The sequence below is a fragment of the Peromyscus leucopus genome, chromosome 9 (assembly GCF_004664715.2).
Source record: "Peromyscus leucopus breed LL Stock chromosome 9, UCI_PerLeu_2.1, whole genome shotgun sequence".
Taxonomy (NCBI): domain Eukaryota; kingdom Metazoa; phylum Chordata; class Mammalia; order Rodentia; family Cricetidae; genus Peromyscus; species Peromyscus leucopus.
Window position 1 is genome coordinate 4,396,831 of NC_051070.1, and position 13,026 is coordinate 4,409,856.

At 43.9% G+C, this 13,026-nt stretch overlaps 1 long non-coding RNA gene across 1 annotated transcript; it reads left to right on the plus strand.

Moving 5' to 3' along the window:
• Positions 1-12,135: 12,135 nt before the first annotated feature.
• On the plus strand, positions 12,136-12,689 carry LOC119088488. Its single transcript, XR_005092112.1, has 2 exons — positions 12,136-12,401; positions 12,513-12,689. It is a non-coding gene; the product is annotated as an uncharacterized LOC119088488 (long non-coding RNA).
• The last annotated feature ends 337 nt before the right edge of the window (positions 12,690-13,026 follow it).

A 13,026-nucleotide genomic window follows, 5' to 3' on the forward strand; every position in this document is an offset into this window, starting at 1 on the left:
TGGCTGAGAAAAGCTTCATTGTATATGTATCAAATTCATTTTTCTTGTCCATTTCTCTATTGCTGGACACCTGGGTTGGTTCCAAAACTTAGTATTGTGAATAGTGATGCTTGAACATCAGTGTGCAAGTGTACAGCTAGGCCATTTTGTGGGTCTGCCTTTAATTCATTTTGATTGTTTTAAATTAAAAATTTATACATTGGGTGGAGGGCGGGCATGGGGTCTCACTGCAGCTCTGGCTGGCTTGGAACTTACTATGTAGACCAAGCTGGCTTCAAAGTCACAGAAATTGAAACAGAATTACATGACTTCCCCTTTTAATTCCCCCCTCCAGCCTCTCCTGTGGCCCCATCTCAAATTAGCAGATTTATTTTCTTTCATTATTATTGTTCTTTATATATTTCTATGTATGCACAGATATATAAATGTAGCCTGCTGAGTCTGTTTTTTTTTTTTTTTTTTTTTTTTTGTGTGTGTGTGTGTGTATAAGGTGCATGGCTGACTATTTGTATTGGATAACCAATGGCATGGTGAGGGTGGTCCACCCCCCTTTTTTTGAAATAGAGGTAGTTTTAAAAATTCCAGGTGATGACTTAGGTCAGAACTTTTTATAGATTCTTTAGCAAATTCATTTTCAAACAGGTTTGGGAAAGACCAGAGATGACACAGTTTTAGTAAGCTCCCAAAAGATGTCCCTCTGAGTAGCAGGTCTCTGGAGTCCCTCCAGCTATAATACTTCCAAACCTGTGAGTTTAGTTAAATTTACTGTCTCTATCAATATGGCCATGTGTGTACTAGACTTCGCTTGCCTGTCTCTCTTCCCAAGGTGACTGTTCCAATGATTTGATGACAAGTAAGTCCAAGTCACACATACAGCTGAAATCCACACAGAGAAATGATGTGAAATTTTGTACTGTCTGGCACCCTTTGGCCATGACATAATTATTTGTGGGTTGAAGATTGGTAGAAACATTTCTAGACAAAAGATCTAAAAAGTCTTCATTTTTTAAACCAGTATACTTTATGAATAAACTTTGTTGAAGTTTAACTTTGTCAGTTTCCTACACCCATTATAAACTTTATTCATAATCTTCTTGACCATAGAAAGCAGGTGTTTTTATTTCCTTTTTCCTGGTTAAGCACCATCTCCATGAGGTTAAAGAACTTATTTAAGGGACTCTGACCGGATGAGAGGCAAGAAAAGGATCTACACTCAGACCATGCCAAGGCTTGACCACCACGTGGCTGATGTGGCCTCATCACCACACGAACAAGCAGATATAATGGTTGGATGATTTAAAGAGGTTTACGCTTCTGTATAGGATATGCACGCGTTTCTCCTTTCTAAGGAATATACTGTTACCTACTAACCTCTGGATGATGACAGAACCTCATGGGGATGGTTAACATGTGGCCTTTCGATGTGGACATGAGAGTGGAGAGGAAGGAGGAGGAGGAGGTGGAAGAACCAAGCCTGTGCCGTGTGCTCTGTGTGTCTGCTGTTCCTTTGCAGCAGGGACATACGGCCCAAGCATGGACCACTTGCCCACGGTAAAGAGCCATGGAGGTCCAAGGTCAGACACAGGTTCTTCAGTCAATGAGTGAAGAAATCTTCAACCCTGCATTCACTCCCTCTCTCCTTGGCCATTTGACCAGGGGAGGCATGCTGACCTCCCCTGCTTCTTGATTCCCTCAGGCTCTAGACCTTTGTTTTTCTGGAACATCTCTCTAGAAAACCTAGGTCTTTTTGCCTCTCGGTCTCCACATTTGAATATGACCTCTGTTCCCATTCTTCCACCATTATTCAGAACTGTCGGTTTGTCACTATGGCAGACAGTAATTTTGTATTAATGAGTGAGTAACTGGTAGACATTCCCCATCAGAGAAATGTACCTGAAAAAAATTGATGATTAAATTAAAAATAAATGATTAAATGAATTTTCATTGTTGTAGAATTATTTCAAAAGATGGCCCATATGTATATACATGAAATGAGAGTTGATTTTCTTTCCTTCTTATCTGGTCCTTGTTTTTCCAGCCAAGAAAATTAATGACCATTGCTTCTGTAAGACAAGAGACTCTTGGTCTGACCCAGTACTTAAAACTATACTTTGGTTGTGATTTTCTTTGGCTCCTCTAACAATGAAACTAAAAATGAAAACTGAGCCCAGGGAGGCTGGGATCAAAGTCAACATGTTATAAGAACAAAGAATCTGGAAACAGAACCAGAAATGCTTAGGTCTAACATGGAGAGTAGAACTCTGTGCCACAAAGACAGGTTGGAATGGAACGATGGAGTCAACAATACCACGCAAAGGAGTTGTCATGGAAACACTCATTGGAGAGCAGGCAATTGCATTTTGGAAACAGATTAAAGCAAGTCTTGATGGTGAGAAAGAGGTGAGAGAGAGAGAGGGAGGGAGAGAGAGGAGAGAGAGAGAGAGAGGAAGTCAGACACTGAAGGCGTGGTGGAGTTACTCGGCCATTGTGGCGACGAGAGAACACATCGTTGTTATAAGACAGAACATGACAGATTTGAGGGCCGATCTGTCCAGCCAGGATGCCTAGGAGTAAATGTGTTAGAGTTTGCCTTTTGTGGCACCATAGCACTCATGACTCAGCCTGCAGAACAATGTGATAGGTGGGTGGACGCTCTTAAAAAATACTTCTAAGAAGAATAGGTAGTATGTTCATATCTTGCTTTTAGCAGAAATTGTTTCCACTCAAATATTAAGAGGAGAGACAAGTAAAATAAAAATCGCTGCTGTAATGTTTTGATAGGATTTCTGTGGTCCATTTTGAATGTGGACCTGAGGGCTGTCCAAGCTTCATAACGATTGATTTCCCTGCTTCCTGCCTGAAACAGACTCTGGCATTAAATGGTTATGTGGACTTAGAACATTGGCATGTGTGATGCACATGGATTGGTTTTCCATAAATTACCTCTTAAAGAAGGGTCTGCAGCCCTAGATGTACACACGTGGTTATGAAATTTTTCCAGAGAGGAAAAGCAGAGAGTGAGCCAGGGAAAAGAAAGGACTCTTTCAGCGTCACAGAGGAGCTCTGAGGGGGATGTGAAACAGAGCCTAGGTGTGTGAGGGCCAGATCCCTGAAACACAGAGCAGGAACATCAGCAGGGCAGTAAATGCTCTCGGAGATACTGTGAGTGAGGAGAGAGCAAAACAAAGGCCACAATTCAGCATGTCACAAAGGTCAGGTGATGTCAGGAATCCTAAGGTCTGCCATTGATTGCTTTTGACTAGTGTGGAGCTTCTGTGTTAAATGATGTAGCTTCTAAGTTTTGTGACCCTGGTGGTAACAGGGAGCTGGCTACAAGGATTTGGGGTGAAATGATAGAACAGAAAAAACGATTCAAGGAGTTGAAATGGCCTTGGCTTAAGGCTCTAACCATGGCAAGCTTAGCTAGAGGGAGAGGCATGCGTAGGGATGTCAAGCTCAGACTACAAGTCAAAGGAAGAGGTTAACAGTGAGGAGGCTTTGAGACTGGATCCAGGGTGTGGTATTAGACTTAGCTCAGGCTTTGTCACCTGAAAACATGGAATAACAATTTAGTGATTAACATTGTTTGGAACCAAAAGTAAGCAAAGAACTAGCAGTTTCCAGGCACTAGTGAGTATCAAAGTTGGGTAATAACGGCCTTTTGCTTCCAGACAGTCTGTCTAATTCACAGCACAACTTCTGAGGGCAGAGAGATCAAAGCCTGGGATTTGAGTTCCCGTCAATGACAGAAAGACCCCCTCCCCCTGGCCCCCATCTCAGCCAAGTAGGCTGGGATTCACCACCAGGATTTAATTCTTGTAAAAGATTCAAAATCCAACTCAGGAACAGAAGCAGACACAGAATCCTACAGATCGACAGAGGGACAAATGGACTGAGCTCGGTCTAAGCTCATTTCCTAGCACCAGGCACCTGGCTTGGTGGAAGAGAAAGAAATCCAAATGTTTCCAGCAGAAATTACTGAGTGCAAGGATTTCAAGGCTTTCGAATCTTTGGGGGCATGCATTAGTTGGTTTCCACGGCTGACCGTGATACGTGACTGAAAGCATTTGAGTGAAGATTGGGCTCACGTGTCAGAGGATTTCAGTCCATCATGACATGGAAAGCACAGAGGAGCAGTTCAGATCACGGCAGCCAAAGCTGCAGTACCCTGGCAGGCCAGACTGCAGATGGTGAGTTAGGAGCTAGGGGTGATGGTCCAAGGCTAGCTCCTAGTGACCTATGTCTACAGGCTAAGCCCCAGCTCCAGAAAGTTCCACAGCCTCTCTGAACAGAGCCACCTGCTGGGAAAGAAGCATGTAGACCATGAACCTGGGGGAGACATTTCAGATTGCAGCCAGAACAGAAGGTCTGGCAACAGGGGTCTGTGAGAACTACATTTTTAATTCAGGACATTTTACAAATATGACTTGTCAATGTATAAAATTTACAATAATAAAATTTAACAAAGGAATTTAAGAAATCAGAAGAGGAATTGCAGGGCAGTAATTATCTGTGTGCTTTGCTGTAGCAGTGTGGGGGCTAGTCTGCTAGAGTCCTGGAAGGTCTGCAGCAGCCTGTACCCTGCTGCTTCAGGAACAATGGGCCGCCTGTCTCTTCTACCTCCAACTCTCCCTTGAGGTTTTCCATTGGCAGACTCTAAGCAGGAATGCTGGCAGGATTTCTGGGAAATTTAGTTTCCAGATGTTGTGAGTCAGAGAGGACACTGAAGGGGGAAAGAGCGACCATGGCCACAGGGCCTAAGTGAAAGACATCAATTATTAGGGTGATTTTAGGGGAGGTAAGATTCTAGAATGTGGGTTGGGGTGGGAAGGGAGCTTGATGAGGCAGAGTCTGGGCGGAAAAACTGTGGGGAAGCCAGTTTAAAGAGTCTGTGGCTGTAGCAAACATAATGGCAGCACCCCTGTAGATGGAGGGACCATGAGATGAGCCAGGCAGGGTGATAGGTAGTTCAAATATTACAATTTCTAAGCATGACAGGATGCTCTTTGTTTTCAAATTTTCAGTAAGGCATACATAGAAAATGAAAGTACCCTTGACTGGGAGCAAAGACAACCAGAACAAAGGACTTATGGGAATCTGTCCCCACTTTGTTGACAGTTTGAAAGTGTTCTGTGAATCAAACCTTCTTCTAACCAGACATTAATGAAAGTAGTTAGAATTTGGGCAATGGTGTTGGAACTGCAAATTAAAAGGTGAAAATCTGGAAGGGAGTCAGTGGAACTTAACAGCGATGCGAACAGTAGGCAGAAGGTGAGGGGAACTGGGATTCCAAAACCTGTGGCCTGTGTGACCTTGTGAACTGACATCATGAACTGAGAGATGGACATAATAAAGATGGAGGTTGTGCAGCTCTGTTTTGGATGCATTTGGTGTTAGGCTATAACAACAGACCATCCATCTGAGAGTGACCACGATGGAGATGAGAAGGTGAGGGAGGCAACCTCCATTCCTGCTGAACCTACAAGAGGTGTTTACCTGTAAAGGGAAGTAGTAACACTCTACACATGTGAGTTTGGAGCCACTGAAAAGGACAATATCAATCAGCAAATGTTTTCCCGTCTGTAGTTGGAAGTTTTCCTATGTTCCGCCTGGTCCTGCAATTGCTCAGACCCAAATAAACACACTAAGGCTTATATTATTTTCAAACTATATGACATAATGCCTCAGGCTTCTTGCTAACTAGCTCTTACATCTTAAATTAACCCATTTCTATAAATCTATACTTTGCCACGTGGCTTGTGGCGTACCAGTACTTTACATCTTGCTTCTTATGGGGCAGCAGCTAGTCATGTCTCTCTGCTCTGCCTTTCTCCTTCCTCTCTCTGTAGCTGGAGTGTCTCGCCTAACCTTATTCTGCCTCACCATTGGCCAAACAGCTTTATTTATCAACCAATTAGAGCAACACACATTCACAGCATACAGAAAGACATTCCACAGCACTTCCCCTTTTTTGTCTAATCAAAAAGGAAGGTTCTTAACTTTAACATAGTAAAATTATATATAACAAAACAGTTATCAATCAAGAATTACAGTTACAATATCTAGTCTATTTGTATTTGGCAAAATTAAAGAAAATATTCTATCTATGTTATATTTGTAAGTCTAAAGTTTCATATCTAATTTATCTTTTATCATAATCAAGGAAAGTTATAAATATCTAGTCTTCAACTATATCAAAGACCTCAGAAGGATATAACTTGACTATCCAGTAGGACCAGTCATGTCTCATTGTCCAGAAAGTCGAAGTTCTTAAAACATTTTAAATGCCATATTCTGTAGGTCTTTGAAGTGTTTGAAGATTACCTACCTAACTGAATTATATCTATGTATATCTAGAAAACTTAACTAACATAACTATAAGTTTGACTATCTAGCAGTATGTAGCCCAAAAAACTTTTTCTTTCCTTTTTTCCCCCTGTAGTAACAAAAGCTATATCCACCACACACCATGTTGTGCTGCTTGCAGACACCACTGTGTACAGTGGCAGGAATCTGCCATGCTGTACTCAAGCCCATATGCTGTGAACCTACCATACTGTAGCTCAAGTCTGCATGCCACAGTGTCTCTGTACCTTGGCATCTCTATATCTTTACCCACATGAGACATGAAGTAGAAAGCTGGTTTTGGCTATATTATTGTGTGTTTGGAAGCCCTTTTTAAACTCTTTTAGACCTTATGGAAATTCGAGAGTCCCATGTTGGTATGCCAAATGTAGTCAGAAGGTTCTCTGGTCCTGCCAGGCCCCTGCAGTACTGTGGCCTATGTATAAAATAATCACTAAGAAGCTTATATTAATTATAACTGCATGGCCATTAGCTCAGGCTTATTACTGACTAGCTCTTACACTTAAATTAACCCATAGTTCTTATCTATGTTTAGCCATGTAGCTTGGTACCTTTCCTCAGTTCTGCCTTGTCATCTTGCTTCCTCTGTGTCTGGCTGGACATAGACTCCTAACTCCTTCCTTCCTCTTCCAAGAATTCTCCTTGTCTGCTTATCCCACCTATACTTCCTGCCTGGCTACTGGCCAATCAGTATTTTATTTATCAACCAATCAGAACAACACACATTCACAGCGTACAGAACAACATTCCACAGCATCCGTCTTACTCCCTAGAGGAGTTTGATGCCTGAAACCCAACATTTAGCACTTCAAACTGCTAGCTTTAAGTGGAAGCCCTTTAAGCTTTGGTGCTACCCATCTATCACAGTATGAAACACTTGCTTTGTCACACTGCCCCTGAAGACGGTCAAAACATTTATACATACCAGAGTTCCTATGTACCCAGAGTTCTAAACATGCCGTTAGGTGATGTTTCCTGCACAGATGTCAATATCAACTCAGACAGGGCATCAGTAACAGACCACAAAAATAATTCTACTCAATTCTGGCTTGATGAACCAATAAATTTGTTGGGGTTACACACAGAAGCACAGGCAAGGGGGTGTTAGGTTACAACAGAAGCATGGGAAAGGGGTTGTTAGGTTACAACAGAAGCATGGGAAAGGGGTTGCTCGCAAGAACATGGGTGGCTTCAAGGTGACTGTACCACCAAAATGTCAGTGTGAGTGATGCCTCAGCAAAGCTGCATCCCTGGGACTCAAGGCAGCTCCACCAAAGACTTTCCTCTTCCACAGCAATTACTTATTGCTTATACAACCTGGACCTGTTAACTTCAGCTGCCAGCTTAACCCAGCCCAGAGGGGTCTGTCTGAAGGAGGGAGGCTCAGTTGGGGAACTGGACAGATATGATTGGCTTGTGGCAATATCTGAGGGATTATCTTTGTTGTGGATTGTTGTCAGAGGGCACAGTCCCCTGTGGGCAGTACCATTCCTTGGAGGTAGTCCTGGGATAGATAAGAAAGCAAAGTCAGCATGCAGTGATCCTCCACGGTTTGTGCTCTAGGTTCCTGCCTTAAGTCCCTGCATTGCCTTCCCTCAGCGATGAACTTCTACTTGGAAGTATCAGCTGAAGTAAACACTTCCCTCCTCTGAGTTGTTTTTGTATGGTATTTATCACAGTAACATAAAGGAAACCAGAGTGGGGACCATGTCTAGTAAGCCTTGTCGCTTGCTGAGCTTCCTGGCCTACTAAGTGTCATGAGTTTGTTGAGCCTTGTAAGTTTTGTTAGCTTCTGGGATCTCATGAGCCTCTGTCCTCTGTCCTCTCTCCAGGAGGGCGTGCTTCAGTTCTTAGGAAACAGCCACACAATGGTGCCCATGAGGGATCAGAGCTAGAAGAATCATTGGGTCCTACACAAAGAAATGATGGTCAGAGAGACACAAGGTATTCATGAGTCTGGAGAAACTTGTATGACTAAGTCTTCTGTCTTCATAGGCTCCCTTCGTGCTTCATCATTTTTCTTTTATTTCTTTAACAGCTTGCTTGTGGAAACCTCAGGAAATTCTAAGCCTATTTCTTCCATCAAAATGAAAGGAACTCATTGATGAAATCGTGAGTCCATTAAGATTGAGTGGTACATCTCCATTAAGCCATGATTTGCATCATAAAACAGATTAAAATGAAAAATGGAAGCACTCTCTTGGAAAGGAAATGTACAAAAGAACCTTTGAAGGCTCTCCGAATGAAGACGGAATAACACTCCACCAAGCACCAAGAAAACAAGGGACAGAGAAAGGTACTAACTGAGCAAAGGTACTGACTGAAGCCCTCAGCCAGATAAGTGACGTGACTCAGAGCTCAGTTTGGGGCAGACAGCTGAAGCCAGAGAACATTCAGAGCCGTAGGTAAACACTTACATTAAGTATCCTGATGGAGCAAGGGCTTCCACTGCAGCGTGGCTGCAGTGGCCTGCGCTGAAGTATGTGTGGGTCGTTATCTCTACATTAATGGAGTCTGGAGAGCCACACTCTCACCCAGCTAAAAGCCTGGGCTTACATGTGGCTCTGAGCGTATGAAAATATCGTTCATCTCAACCTTTCTCAAAAAGTCTGAGAAAATAGTCCTGTGAGGAGAACTATATCTCAGGAATCTAGATTACTAATTCTGAGTTAGCAATGCATGAAGTTCTCCAGAGTTCTGGGAGAGTGTTGGGGGAACATCTTTTGCCTATCAGGCTGCTTTTGTTTCTTGTACATTTTTTACTTAGACAAGCACCAAGACCTTTGGCCAAAAAGAGAGACTGGCTTAAAGGACTGGAATGTCTGGGAGAATTAGCTGTTTGATGGAAACTTGACAGATAAATGAGCAAGAGAATGATTGACGGTTAAATTCCCCTGGAGGAACCACTGCGCTGGTGTATGAGAGGCAGTTTGTCCCAGCTCGCAGGAACCTGTGGTACCAACTCTTCAAAATTCCCTGTTCAGTGACTTCACAGGAGGTTGAAATTGGCCACAATGGGAGTGTTTACACGGTCAGACCTGGCAGCTGTCGCCAATCGGGCTTTTCTTTTTACTGTTCTCGGCTTGTTGCACTCACCACTAGAAAGTATATTATTAAATATTTATCGGTATTCTCCTGGAGTTTAATTGAAAGATAATTTGTCCAGCAAAGCAGCCACAGCCCTCTAAAGTTCCACCTCATGGTTCTCTGAGCACAGGAATTAGTCAAATCAGTGACTATGTGGAACTCTGTGGAATTTGGAAAAAGGGGAAAAATTCTTGGAAAACATACCTGTGTGATGTACTCACCAGTGAGCTACCTGAGAGTCAATATTCATAGAGCTTCACGGTCGGTGGCACTCAGAAGTGGTATAGAAACCTTTAGGGACATGACCACATGATAGAAAGTACTTGGACATGATGTGGGCCTTGTTCTCATTTGACCAGGGATGTCAGATACAGGATGAGATCCAGAAAGCTGGGTCTCAGAAGGACTAATTTACAGGGCATTTTGATAGTTAACTAGTTAAGCTCTACTGCCAGGAGAGCTCAGACAAAAGACACTTGGGCTCTGGGATGCACTGTGAGCACCGTGCACTGAGGGACTCTGAACCCCATGTGGGGCAGCGGTGATGTGGCAGAAGTTCCTTCTCAGACGTGCTGAATGGACATGCTCCAGCTGTGATGTCTGAGGCTGTTTCTGAGAAACACAAAGATTGGAAGTCTCATCTGCCTACCTTCTAGCTCCCAGGATTCTTCTGAAAAGAAATATTATTAATAACAATGTGACCTTTGACCGGAAGGTAGAAGAGAAGAAGCTGTGAGACACCAATTAAGGAGTATAAATCGGTATACACTATGGATATCAATATGGAGGTTTTTCAACAAACTAAAAGTAGAACTACCATGTGACCCAACTACACCACATCTAGGTTATTTGCTTGAAGGATTGTAAGTCAACATACAACAAATACATTTGCATATCCCTGTATACTATTGTGCTGTTCAGAATAGCCAAGTGTTGGAAGCACGCTTGGCATCCATCCGCAGATGAGCATATTAAAATTGTGGCATATGTACACGATGAAGCCTTAGTCACGATGTACATATGTCATCTTATGTCATCTGTTGGAAAGTGGATGCAACTGGAGATTGCTGTCTGAAGTGAAACAAGTCAGGAAGACAAATGTCACGTTGTCACTCATTCGCAAATCCCTGAACACACATAAATACAAAAAGCCGTATATATGAAAGCAAAGAAAGAGTTGGAACAGGAAGGGCATGAGTAGAATGGGGAATCAGAAACTTTGGGGGTGTGAATACGGTCACAGTACTTGAGATACAGGAAAGAAACTATTTTTATGACATCATCACTATATAGAATGAATATAGACTAAGGGAAAAACTGGCTTGAAAGGACAACAGAAGGCAGAGGAAGGAAAATATTTTATTCCACTTTGAGGGAGAGGTTGACTTGTTTGAAGGAGCCTGGGTCAACCCTGCCTTTGCCTGATAACGCCCTCTCTCTAAGCCTCTAAGCCATATGTGTTTAAGATGCCGAGGATCGGCTCTGTGGAGCAGTGGAGTGTGCCTCCTATTTTAAGTGGCTGCCTGGCAATGGTATGTCATTGTCATAGTGCAGCCACGTGCGAGAGTGCATTGACAATGCTCGCTCTTCCCAGTCCTGAGACTCAAGCTCAAGGGATGTCTTCCCGGAGAAGGCCAAGAGGGGCAGTGCTTTGTAGAGGGCAGCATGCTCAACTGAAGGCTGAATCCGGAAGTCAGTTCGCTTCTGAGGAGGCACTACTGATGTACATGTTTAGAGAAATATTTTGAGTCTACGTGGGCTGCTTCAAGAGGTGATTTCAAGTCTGTGAAAGGAACACGATAGGAACACTGACCCGTTAGAACTACTGGCTTTCACAGGTGGGCGCACACCTGCCAACCTCTGCTGGTCTGGCCTCAACCTCTGGATCCTGGATCATGGAAGCCCTCGAGGGTCCCTCAGCTGATTCCAGAGTCACCGAGAAGCAGGAGTCGACCATCAGTCAAGAGATACTGTCGTGGTTAGACAGCTAGACACACAACACCTGTGCTCCTGATGTGGAACCTGGGCCTTATTGGACCACACAGAACAAAGGAGACAGGCCGGTGCTAGCGCAGAGACTGAATTTGTTTATGTAGTTGGTGGGCAAAAGCCTGTCCTCAGACCTCAGAGCTGAAGAATAGGGTCTGGGCTTTATACTTCTCTAATACCTGTTAGGTAACAAATGGGTTGTAAAACCTCATCTCTCTTTTTGTCCTTTCCAGTTTTTAAAAAGCACCCTTTGATGTCACTCTGATGACGTCTGCTGTCATCCCCAAGCCTGCTATGACTTGGGTGCCTCAGTCATCAGCCCGATTCACAGTACACTCCATGTTTAGCAGCTCTCCGAGAAGGATTCCAGCCTGCATTTAGCCCTAAATAGTTACAAATGCCGGAGTAGCAGCAGCAGCCCTTCAAAAAGCCTTTTTAGGAAGTGTCATACCAGGGCTGGGATGACACACAGGGAGCCACAGGTGAGAAGAGCTCCAGGCAAATGGGAAGGCAGGGGAGGGACGGATGGAAGGCCCCAAGGTGTGTGCTGTGGAGCAGCCTCCCCTGCCTTGAGAGAGTTGTACGGAAACATTTCAACATGTTTATCTGTCTGCCCAACCCTATTTAGTGAAAAATGATTGCTCTTTGCTTCTTGTTACCACGTTCAAATGATGCTATGGCAACCGGGCTGCATAAAGGGGGAGGGGGTGGGGCAGGAGCTGCTTAGCAACCTGAAGGTTTTTTTTTTTAAAGGCAAGTCCTCCTTTTAACAGTAGCAGTTTTTAAAATGCCAGTTTTGAGGAGTTAAAAAAAAAGAATATTAGAGACAGCAAATGGGGATGGCGGTAAAGGGACTGAACAAGGGAGGTGACGGCGCTTCCTTCAGAGGCACATCATCATGGCGACCACGGGAGCCCAGCTGGGTGTCTGTGTATGGGTAAGGAAACAGGCTCTCCCAGGTGAGTGATGCCACCAGGGCTGGCGAGCCAGTGTGTGTGTGTTGGGGGAGGGAGGGCAAGCCTGGGCTAACAAGTAGGCAGCCCGATTTCAAGTGGAATTTCTTATTATAGAATCTCATTAAGAAGCAAAATGTCACCTGGAAATCAGAGGGAAAAAGAAGAAATGAATCAGTGTAGACTGCCAAGAAGGTGATAAAAGTTGACCATCTGTTCCTCAGGTAGAAACCTAGAGAGGAAAAAAAATATCTTTGAATGTACTTCCAGGATAAAGTTCAAATGCTCTCTACAGGATTCATTTGTTCATTCATGGGAGAGAAGCAGCAGGTGACGAGCAGAGCAGACAGGCTGGAGTCCAGTGCCTCACAGGCTGGAGGTGTCTGGTTTTGGAACACTTGGAATTTGGAGGAATTTCTGAGCAGTGGGAAAACCAGATGTGGGTGGGAAGTGGTTGCCTATGGGAAGGACCACTGCCGTTCCCTGATGTGGATAGAAACCGAGTAGGAAAACAGATTTGTCAAGATAGAGGAGTCTATCCATTCAACCAAGACCACGTGAAGTGAAGACCACTAAAGTCCCTCCCCGCTGCCTCTCACTGGCTGCTGCCCTTTGCTGGCTATTCTGCTGT